Genomic DNA, 12,724 nt, shown 5'->3' on the forward strand with positions numbered 1-12,724 from the left:
GATATGTGCACAATGGAATTTTACTTAGCTATAACCAAAAAAAAAAAAACTATGTTATTTACAGGGAAATGGACAAAACTGGATAACATTATGCTAAATTAGTCAGTTACAAAAAATAATAAATCAGCTGCTCTCCCTAATATGTGAAATCTAGGGACAAAAATGCACCATAGCTGAAACTCTAGACAAAGAAAAAAATACTATAGATGAGCAAATAAGGTAACCTAGCTGATGGGATTGGAGGGGGGAAGAGGGAAATTCTCTAATGCACATATCGGAGTCAATCACCTAGCCAAATGTGAGGAGAGAGAGGGAGGGAGGGAATAGGGCAGGAAGTTGGGTAAGGGCTAATTGGGTGATGAATGCATGTATGCCTCCACCATCTTGTACCCCATTAATGTGTATGACTACAATGAACTAATACCATTCAAAACTTGAAATTGAGAGGTTTTTGCAAATTACAGGTTAGTTTTAGGAAATGTTTTGCTTAATTATTACCTTATCTGTATCACGAACATAAAGAGCCATCTCTACATTGGTATTTTGTAATCAGATATGCTATACCTAAGTGTTTGGGGTGAGAAAACTATTCCATTTGTAGAGACCAAAGAAGTGGTTGTGGTCCATAGAATCACATTACTCTATAAATAAAATCTATGCTCAGATACTATTGAATAGTTATACCCAATAACTATTCATTTAATGCATAATGTACATATGTAAGACATTGTACTGTGAGCTGTAGAAATTTGTTTATAAATCTAAGGGGGAACCCAATCTTCAAAGTATAAATTAGTAATGTTTTGAAGAGAGACACACCCAAAGTAGTTTAAACTCTCAGTAAAAATTGAATACTCTTGGAAGATTTCACCTAAAGTATACTTATCCATAAAGAATTGAAAATCCTTTATTATAATATTAATAAGACAGTTAAAATGAATGAGGATTTCACAGTCCTACCTATGCATAAGAAAGAGGAAATTAATAGGAAGTCAAAGAATAAAAATTAAAAATCACATTTTAAAGTAAAACAGTAAAAATTTAATAGTAAAAGAGTAAAAATTCAATAGAATTTAGCATAGAAATTTAAAAAAAGTAAAAGTAGAATTTTAATACAACAGCAGACATCTTAAAAACAGTGTAAATTAAACAAAAATTAAAAATCTCAGTTTAAAAGTACCTGAGATAGGCATGTGGACAGCCATCATTACTCTGAATGCTTCCTAGATGATTCAGAGAAGATTCACGACCTGAGTTGGCCAGAGTAGGGACTGGTGAGGGCTTGCTCTGTGATGAATGTCCTGTCCTGGGCACAGCCTGGAGTTAGGAAGAGTTATCTTCACTTTGGATGGAGTTCACCCTGCTGCTGTCCTTCTTGCTGCCAATATCCTCAGTTCTCACAGAGACTGCTCAGCTGTAGCTACAAAGTTGAGCCACTAGCAGGAGGCAGACTGCTTTCCACAGAGAAGCCACATAGGATCTTTGTTGGTGTTATAGTAGTTATATCCAAATAGGCCCAACCCTAAACTTTTTAAAGGCAAGGCAAGAAATTACTGGGCCAGTTTAAAGCCAAATAAACTCGAAGCACAGAGCTCCAGAAAAGATTAAGTCATTGGGAGATCTGTATAATGAGAGTCCTGAGGAACTTGTGAAAATCAGGAAACTGCAAGAAAGATTTAAAATAACATCTTCTTAAAAGGAAAAAAAGATGTTTAATAAATTTCTCTGACCTCTGATTGGATTGTAAACATTTGAGATGATAAGTAAAGAGTAGAGGGAATAGTGCAAAGGAGGAAACAATATTAGATAGCGCTTGCAACTCTGCAGTGTTTGCTAACCCAAATTACAGTGCAGAGCAGCCCGGTAAACTAGCTGAATTTCTTTGGGGACTCCCTAGAGTGTGAGGGAGGGAGGATGAGGAAGGAGGGCAAATTGGGCTGCAGAGGAAAGAAAGGAGAAAAATTAAATCTGAGTTTGCTTTGTGGGTCCTTGATTTACCATCAGCAAACACTGCAAAAGAAGGTTTAAGAAAAAAACTGTATACTCTAGATGCAGATGAAAAATAGATGAGCCCCTGTCTGAACAGCTAAAGCTGATGACTACTGAAGAGCTTTATGTTACTTCCAACTCACTGCCCTCATGTGTCTGAGGCTCTGGAAGTAGAACTAGCTTCAGGTTTTTGTGCCACGTCTTATCTACGTACACCAGGAGGGGGCATAAGAAGGGTCTCACCTCTGGATCAGGACTTTCCACTCTCCTAGTACAAATTCTGTCTAGATAGCCATAAAACTTTTGCTTATTTTTTCTTACTGATTTTTTTTTCCTCTCCTGGCAACTGCATGACAGCGTTAAAGAACCACACTGCAGAATGACTTTCCATTTCTGTTTCCCTCCATGTTAAGCTCAGGAAGCTTCTTATGCAAGATAAATATCCTTGAAACCCTCTTCATCTTTCTCTCTTGGCTCCATCTAGAGACTTGGGTCAAGCAGACTTAGGATAGCATTCCAATGAAAGTTGATCTTCAGATGGAAAGATTGGGATGTGTGGACCAACTGCCAGTGTTAATCTCCTTTACTTCAAGATTGTGACATCAACCAATGTTTATCAACTCCTGTGGTTTAAGGGTGTGTAGTGAAATGTGAGAATATGAGATTCTTAAAACAGTCCCTTGGATGCTACAGGGGGAAGAGTACAGGCAGAAGTCTGCAAGGTATCAATCTGTCTCTTTTGTTGTAATTATTACTGCCTCCACCTTCATTCCTTCCTGTAGAACAGAGCCCCACTAAGGGCCTGGGGTGGAATGAGCTAGGTTGGGTTCTATTGTTTGAGTTACCCATCCACTGATCCAGCAACACAGTCTCAGCTCAAGGACTCAGGCTAAGGAAAATAAGTTCTAGCTATGAATTGTAAATGTAAGCTGGGCGTGGTGGCGTAGGCTTGTAATCCCTGCATTCGGGAGGCTGAGACCTGGAGGACTTTGGTTCGTGGAGAGCCTCAGCTACTTAGTGAGGCCCTCTGCAACTCAGTGAGACCCGGTTTCAAAATAAAGAATAAACAATAGGGCAGGAGGTGTAGCTCAGCAATCAAATGCCCCTGGGTTCCACACCCAGACCCGAAAATAAAATAAAATGGTAAATAAATGGTAAATGTAGTATGTTAAGTCTAACAGGGCTGGATTTAGCACCAGAATCAAAGTGCTACGCAACTAGAGTTAAGGAGAAGGTGAAATTGAGAAGAACAGAAACCCAAATTACTGAGAAAGCAGTGTAGAAAAAAATGGAAAATCGTGAGGTGCAGAAGCACAGATTAGAAACAACAATGAGAGAGAGAGAGCGAGCACATCCCACACATGAGCACAAAGCAGAGGTGAGAGGGGGAGGAGTTGTTGAAAGTAGAAGTGGAGACCAGTGTCTCATTAACACAGGTCCTATTTGTACTCATTGTAAGGTATTTCATGACAGTTCTTTATCCACAAATTTTGTTTTGCTTCAGCTTTATTTTTTTGTCCTTTGAACCAAGTGAACATTAATTACAACTATTGTCAGGTATGTGACTTAGATCATGCTACCTCTTCTCACATATAACCGGCTTGTTAGGATGTGGACATTTTTTTTTTTCAGGTCTGGAGATGGAACCCAGGGGCATTTGACCTCTGAGCTACACTCCCTGCCTTATTTTTTATTCTTTATTTTGGAACAGGGTCTCACTGAGTTGCAGAGGGCCTCACTAAGTAGCTGAGGCTGTCCACGAACCATAATCATCCAGTCTCAGCCTCCCAAATGCTGGGATTACAAGTGTGTGCCACCATGCCCGGCTTAGGATGTGGATATTAACATCACTTGATCACACAGAAGACAGTGATACATGGGAAAATGTTATGAGGCTTGGCACCTGACTGCTACGCCAATCCTGAATCTCCAGCCAAAACATTAGTCATGGTAATATGGAGGAATCTGATTATGAAGAAGTGGAGTGTCTCAGGTCTTGGAAAGGACAAAAGAGCAATGACTGGTAAAATTAGGGCATGGGACAAAGAATTAAAAAAAAATAAGCTTGAATTGTGGCCAGGACTTTCATGACCATATTCATGGATTTTTATTTTCAAGTTGATTTGAGTTTTAATCTCTTAATTTAAGGCACATCCAGTTTATAAAAGGAGGTAGGGTGGGATAATGGTGTCAGTTTAAACAAATTTCCTCAATTCTTTCTATTCGAGTTACTCCAGTGTGAAATCTGCAGCATTTTACCTTAAGTTTGCATTTTAATTTTTTCTAAATATAAATCTATATTACATTATCAATGTGTGTGTGTGTGTGTGTGTGTGTGTGTGTGTAGTATAGGGATTGAACCCTGGGACAGTCTACCTCTGATCTGGATGTCTATCTCTATATTTTGAAATAAAGCTATGTTAAGTAACTACACACTTGCCTAAAACCTGCAATCCCGTCTCAGTCTCTCAAATATTGGGATTACTGCTGTGCCCACAGTGCCTGGCTATTTTTAAATTTAATCCTCATCAATTAAGATAAATCTAGTGAATTCTCTCATCTTCTAATCTTTTCTCTCACTTAAGCAGTACTTTTGAAATGCCATCCTCAAAGACAGTTAATACCCTGCCGATGATCAAACACAAATGTCATTAACCAGTGATGATTCTGAAGTATATCATATTATAGCACCTGGGATACAGTTTCAGCAAATACTTAATCAATGTTTCTTGCTATCTCCCATGATGATTAATAACCTCCACTCATCCTCTTGAAACTTTTGTGTTTTCTTAAAATAATTGAACTTTACAATGAAAATAATAAAAACACTAGTATATTTTGTGTGGTACTGGGGATGGAATCCATGGACCCTCTTTAGGGATAACCACGCAGGCCTATTATTTCTATTTGGAAAACAAACAAGGGTCTAAGTTGCTTCAAACCTACAATCTTCCTGTCTCATATCCCTAAGTACTAGATTTAGAGGTGTGTGTAATAGTAGCTGTACTGGTATTTGAATTAATCCTGTGTGTATGTGTGTGTGTGTGTGTGTGTGTGTGTGTGCGTGTGTTATGAACCAAGAGACATTCTACCATTTAACTATATCCCCAATCTTTGTTATTTTTTTTGAGACAGGTTGTCAAGAATCTCACTAAATTGACAAGAGTCTCGTTAAGTTGCTGAGGTTGATTTTGCACCTGTGATTCTCCTGCCTCAGCCTCCCAAATACAGGGATTGCAGCCATGCAGTGTTGCCGACGGGCTCAGTCCTGTGGGGGGCGAGTCCACTCGCGGTCGGGAGCCTCAGAAAGATGGGGCAAAAGGCAGGTGAAATTCTGCAGAATCTTATCTGCAGTGGTTCTTTACCCTCTATGAATTCCTTAAGTTTTTAGGTACGACGCTTTGGAAAAGAACCTGAGATGGACAAAGGCTTCTTGAGCCAATGACACTTTATTACAAAAAACCCCAAAATTTATACCCTTCACCAGTAAAGTTAATAATAAGAGAAGAAGGGGGTGGGTGTAATCACTGTGAAATAATAATGAATGGCATGTAAACAAAGGTAATAAAACTAGTCCTTCAGCTGGCTGTTGATCTTCGAGAGATTAACTCCCTCCGGATGCTTTCTCAGGTTTTGCAGATAAGCAGTTCCAAACAGGCATGCCCAAGGCTTGGGGGCTTCTCGGGGAATCTTCTTTAACTTTCTTGGAACTTTCCATCTTTTTGGGCTCAGTTCATATAGCAAGTGTGGGGAGATGTGGTGATTCAGGTGGATGTGATGGAGTTTCTTCAGGTGTTGGCATCTTATCTTCTAAATTTGAAAGCTTAAGCAAACTCACAACACAGTTTTGCAGACAAAATACCACAAACAACACCACAAAGTTCTTGTTTTTAATGGTCAGATGTATTTCCTTAACTGCTGAGCACTCTTCTTTAGACAACAAGCCTATTAAAAGCCTACTCATCTTTAATAATCCATTTCTCTGTCACAAACCCTCTGCAACCTGCTTCTAACTTTCTAATTCCTTTCTTTCCCGGTTGGGACTTCCTTATGATAAGCTCTTTTTCATGCAAAAATGCTTTTCTTACTCTTACGGTATTTCATTTCCTTCATACATATATATTTAGAACATCTGTCCTTTATTTTGTCATATTCATGCGGCCAGTCTCCCTTTCTCCAGGAATGCTCACACTGAGGTAAAAGTCAACAATCTTTTTCCTTGGGTCTATTGTATTTGGGCAGCTAAGTTGTTTATCAACTAAATTGCTTTAAGGTCACACACAAGGTTTTATCTTCTCTGTCTCTAGGCAGGATCTCAAGGATAAACAGAGTTACCTTAAACTGAGCTACCTTACCGGAGTTAATAGCTTAACCTAAATTAGTGATTGGAATGAGGGTTGGAGGCCATTTGTGATTGCTGTAGCTGGAGTGCTTATCACAGCATCTGAGTTCTGGCCAGTTTTTATTATTATTGAGCAGAGCCAAGGACGTTTAGACAAATTATTAGAGAATTTATTTCCTCAGACTCAATTTCTTTCATAGTCCTGTTCTCACATCACCGGAGCAATTCGTGTAGAGAGTTAAAAGAATACTAGAAGAATAATAGTTATGCAAGAATATCTAAAAGTGGAAAGATGCTTTTGGCCAGCGAGCACACCTTCTCTCGGGGCTTATTTCTCACTTTGAGATTTTGCCTATTTAACTGTGAAAATGCAGATGCTGAGAGAGCGTGGCTTTTGCTGGTATCTGCAATGCAGCACCACACCTGGCTAAATCCTCTATCTTTAAATCCCCACCATCTAGCTGGGCATGGTGGCGCACTCTTGTAATCCCAGCATTCAGGGGGGCTGAGACCTGGAAGATCGCGGTTCGCGGACAGCCTCAGCTACTTAGTGAGGCCCTCTGCAACTCATTGAGACCTGGTTTCAAAATAAAGAATAAAAAATAGGACAGGGGGTGTAGCTCAGAGGTCAAATGCCCCTGGATTCCATCCCCAGACCCGCAAAAAAAAAAAAAGTCCCCACCATCTTACATTTTGCAACCCTGCCTATATCCTATTGAGATAACTCTAAGAAAGACCATCATTATTTTATTTAAATTTAAGGGAAAAATTAATAGCAATTTAAGACAAGTTAAGAGCTTCATTTCATCTATAAAATGGATAATACTCACTGGATAAAATACAAAGTCCCTGTATGACTAGATAATCAGAAAGCATTAACTTATAAATGGAAAAGTATGGGCAAATATAAAATATATTGGCCCTAAGATAGAAACACTAATTATAGGAAGAAAAATAAATGAAACAAATTGTAAACAGTGTGGAAGTATAACACCCAGGCCTCTACATTTTACTCCCTAGGACTCTTTATGGTTTATTATTAGTTTTAATTAAGTACGGATGCTGACTAGATATGTACACCACCTCAATCAATGGCAGTCTAGATTAATAACTTTTTTTGCATGTGTATGTGGTACTGGACGTGATTGGTTGTGTGCATCACTATTTGTTGATGCCTCTCCCTCATCTCTACCCCTAAAAAACTTGACTAGAGATGAATCTTTCCTTTCAGGAGTCCCCTTTCTCTCCTACATGATAAATGCATAGGTTTATTTCTGTTTAGAGTTGAAACTTTCTTACAAAGTAGGTTGGTAAATATAATATTCATGGAGAAATTCTAAAACATGCCAAGTTCATATGATAGCTATTCTTGGTCTTTCCAATAGATTTGGCTCCCGATTGCCTCTCAGTAAGAAATGGAAGGTCATGCAGGCTACTGCTCTCCATAGCTGTTTCTGAAAGTCAGCCCAGCAGTTTCATCCTTTGGGACACTGCCTTACTCCACAGCATTCCCTGAAGGAGTTTTCCAAGCACACAAGGTGTTTTCAGTTACAGGGAAAGAAATTGCTCTCTGTGCAATTACACCAGGCTGGTTATTGACACACAAGTGAGTAAGATGTTTATACCCTGAGAGGGAGCCCCTCTGCCATTCTCAAAATTACAGGCCCCTTGAATCACCACTAAATGTCTAGCCCTAGAAAATTTGCAGAGATAGACAAAGAATAAGGCAAGGACAACACAGCAAGCAGCAGTAAATAGCTGTATTTAGAGCATTGTGTCATAATAGAAACATCAATCCAGTATTCTGGGGAAAACTACTGAAAATCCTAACCATAATATTGGCCTCCACTCGACTGCCAGATTGGCTTATAACTTATTCTTTCAAAAAGCTAGAAGCTAAATTCTCAGTGCCATACCAAGTACAACCTGAAGATGAAATTGTAAACAATTTCCAAGGCTCGTTTAACACAGAAAGATATTTTCAGGCATCAAACCATTGACTCTAAAGTGGGTTGCTAAGTGGTTCTCAGATGTGATAGGTCAGGTAGAGTCGTACCCCAGCACCTACAGTCACATTAGACTAACTATTAGACTATTCTCTTAAGCATTTAAAAGTATCTTATTATAGTTATATTGGTACACACCCACTTATACATCAAGAGTTTCTGGAGCAAAAACCACCCATGAGAAAATCTGTCTTATGTGTATCAAAATAACTGTTATGTTCAGAAATACTTTTCCAACCTCAGTCCTTAGTTCAAAAACTGAACCATAAGTTCATCATTATGACACTGACATCTCAGAGTAGAGCTTCATAATAAAACCAGTGGTATCTGGTGGCTTATATTTAAGTATTCTACTTTTTAAAGGCTTCACTATCATTAATCCTCACACAGATAGATCTCTATAAATTTCAACATGCACACAGTACATGGCTTCAGTTTGGGCTGTTTCTCAAGATGTAGATTTTACATAAATCGGTATTTCAGTATGATGGCCCAGTTTTTCTCTCCCCACTCATCCCCCACTTTTTACTTTCTTAATTTTCCATTAAAAACAATCCTACCTATTCGGTGATAGGCAATATGTTGCCAATTTTATATAATATACAGTATTTATCTGGCTTTACTTTTGTTTCCTATGTTTAAGTCAGGGTTAAAAATGTTAACATTTAGCAGTTATTATTGCTAAAGTGAGACCAAATTTGGATGTTACAATACTTAATATTCTTGTACTGTTCACTTAATTCATTGGAATTGTATATCTAATATGTGATATTTAGAGTAAATAAAACTTATGTTGTAAAAAAGGGAAAAATTAACCCTATACTTAGGACTCAGTCACTGCTAAATGTGCAAATATGTTTATTCTTACCTTCCCACTCTCCTCTTTGATCCTCAATATTGACTCCTGCTGACATGCTCTACTCTTAGCCATCAATGCCTCCTGAGACTCTCCTGTCTATCCCAAAGTCCCAAGATTATAACTTTTAAGTATTTATGAAGAGCTTCTTCTGATGTAATCTCTATGGACATTTACTATCCCATTTAATACACTTTACAAATATTTGTATGTTTTAAAGACTGTTTAACAGACATATTGATTCCTAAATACACTGAATATATGCCCATCATTCAATCAATATTTAGTGAAATAATAAATCTTTCAGATGTCAGTGAAGAAATGTTTTTTAAATAAAAATTTGTGAACCAATATATAAAGAGGTGCATGTGGTTCTTTAAGGGAAGAGACAAAATATAAATAGAAGTTTAAAACATGTAATTTTAAAAATATACGCCGGGCGTGGTGGCTCACGCTTGTAATCCCTGCGCTTGGGAGGCAGAGACAGGAGGACTGCGCAGGTTCGAAGCCAGCTGCCCTGGCTTAAGAGACCCTGTCTCCAAATAAAAATATTTTAAAAATAGGTCTGGGAGTGTAGCCCGGAAGTAGAAGCATTTCCAGGAACCCCAGTACCACCAAAATAAATAAATAGTATTGCATATTGTAACTACTTAGTGCAGTGTGATAAATCTGGGCAAAGATAAAATAGAGATTTGACATGTAAAAGAAATGCCAGAGAAATAAATGTACAATGGTTCTAAGTTTATTATATTCCAAAAATTATTTTATAAATGAGTTGTATGGTGTTTTAAAATTATGAAATTTCCTAATGTGCATGACATACATTTATAAACCGATCAAAATCAATCACTAGGCCGGGCATGGTGGCGCACACTTGTAAAACCCACGCTTGGGAGGTGGAGACAGGAGGATCATGCTGGTTCAGAGCCAGCCTCGCTGGCTTAAGAGACCCTGTTTCCAAATAAAAAAATATAAAATAGGTCTAGGAGTGTAGCCCGGAGGTAGAAGGGCTTCCAGGAACCCCATTATGATAAAAAAAAAAAAACTTCAATCACTAAGCCAAACATGAGAAGGGAGAGGAATGAATGGGGTGGAAATTGGGAGGGGCTAAATGAGTGATGTGTGTATGTATGCCTTTACCCTCTTTCAACCCATTAAGATATATGACAATGCCTCAATAAAATATAGAAAAGTTTAAAAAGAACGATGAAAAACTGTGTATATTCTTAGGCCATCCCATTGAATACTATTTATTCCAAATTAGATGAGATAATACATATGGTACTGTCAAAGTTTAGCAAAATATATTCTTCTGACCACCTGATTACCTTCTATCTTAGGAAATGTTCTCTGGAAGAAATTACAGATGTTTGCAAATGGTACTTTATAGATATGGCTCTGTTCTGAATTATAAGATAGATGGACTGAAGAATGATAAGAATCAGTACGTTATCGATACAGTGGTGGTGAGGGACTCCTATGCTCCCATGCACAGGCACACACATGTATCTGCACTGAGTTCAGAATGTATCAGCTACTCTATCACTCTTTCAATGGATGCAGATCACTGTTAGGAACAATGATAGGAAGAATTCTAAGCCCTCTGACTCTTTAGAGAAAGTAAATAGGCAGAGAGATATTTACTACCCATTTCTTCTACCTTTTCATTAACAGGTTTCGTTCGATGTCTTAAAACAGATGCCATATGTTTTTTTCTGTTGCTTACCTGAAATTGCTGGTCACTTAGGACCAATTGCCTGGAAATTGATTATGCTTACAGACTGGCATAATAATGATGATCACTCAATGGAAAAGTCTGTTTTCTCTCTACCCAAAACTGGGGATAAGTGATCAAAAAGATAATTTTCATGTAATCTCCAAGCAAGAACTTTATTGGATACCATATATTAAAATCAGCGTTTCATCCCTCTTGTTTTTTTCCAATTATGTAACAGGGTACCTTTCACAATTGACTTGACTTGTTATTTTTTTGATAATCCGCTAACAGTTCCCAAGCTCTGGCAGTAAAAACTACCAGTGCACCCCAGAGGAGAAACCTACATTCTCTTTGTCTTTATAATTCTCCCATCTTAGACCTTAGAAATATGGCTCACTAGACATCCTTCTTAAACTGAGTGCTATCAAATCTAAACTTGGATGACTTTGATTAAGGTAAATATGAATAAACAGAGCAATATGATCCCCAAAGCTCTGGGGAAAGGGATGACTTTAAGTTGCTTGATTAACACCTTGCTTCCTTGTTCTGCATCAGATTATAAATGGGGCCTAGATGCTTTTTTTTTCCCCTGTGTTCTTCCTTCCTTGGAACACCCCTGCAGATGGTGTGATGAGCTGCCAGCCCATTTAAATTAATTTTGCTAAATTGGGAAGAAGTAAATGTCCCTTTTTGAGACAACAGAATTTCTCCTCCAGATCCCCAGAAATAACTCAGGAGAATGATTAGTTTGTGAGAGGTTCCCGCAGTGGGTGCCACACTTACACTGTCACAGATGTTTGCTACTAATAGGATTTTGTGTTCCATGCCAAATATTCGTATGTGACTGATACTTTTCTGCAAACCATAAAATTATGAGTAACATATATGGCTTGCATTTTCAAGAAACTAATTTCCTCCCAGGAGGAGGACTATGAGGGGAAACATTCTAGTGAATGAAATAACTTAAACTTAGATATTTTACGCCAGTTGTTTTTTAAGATACTATATTTAACTTTTAAATAAAATAACTCAGTTGACAAGAGTAATATTTAATAGGGTATAGATGCTTAAATATTGAAGAGGAAGATACGAGTGCCATTATCAAAAGTTTTCTAATGATGACAATAGTTAAGTGTTCTGAGATTATTTTGCTCACAGAAGAGGTAAATAGAGGGTGTAGAAATCAGGAAAAAACCTGCATTCAAAGGCACCAGGACTTCCTAAAATAACTAATATTGTTTGAAATTACATGTCTTATAGATATATATGTTTAAGAAATTAAATGTATGATAGTTTCACCTTCTAAAAAATATCCCCTGGTAAGAAAGCAAGCAAAAAGAATTATTGAAATGTTATCTCTAAGTGATCAAAAGTTTGATATCAGACAAATGAATCTGTTATGTGAGATTATCATTGTTTATAGCAATTTATCTGGATAAATTGCTATAAGATGTCAACCACTAAGCCAAGCATGGGAAGGGATGGGGATGAAATGGTGTGGGGATTGAGTAGAGGCTGAGCGATGTGTGCATGTATGTCTACACAAGATTTTTATACCATTATGACATATGAATACAGTGCACCAATAAAAAAGTAAAAGAAAGAAATTAAAATAGAGTTCAGGAAAATTCTCAAATTCTTTAAGACTTAGGATAGTTAGATCATCTTCACTTATACAGTAAAACATGGAATAAGGCTTCATTTTCTCCAGTTTAATGCTATTATGCAATTTTGAGGGGAAAATGCCATTAAGAAAATCAATTCTAACTCCTTTCTGTTAGAATTTGGGATCAAAAACTGAACTAAAGTTTGCT

Source organism: Muscardinus avellanarius, assembly GCF_963383645.1.
Source record: "Muscardinus avellanarius genome assembly, chromosome: 16".
In the NCBI taxonomy this organism is placed as follows: Eukaryota; Metazoa; Chordata; class Mammalia; order Rodentia; family Gliridae; genus Muscardinus; species Muscardinus avellanarius.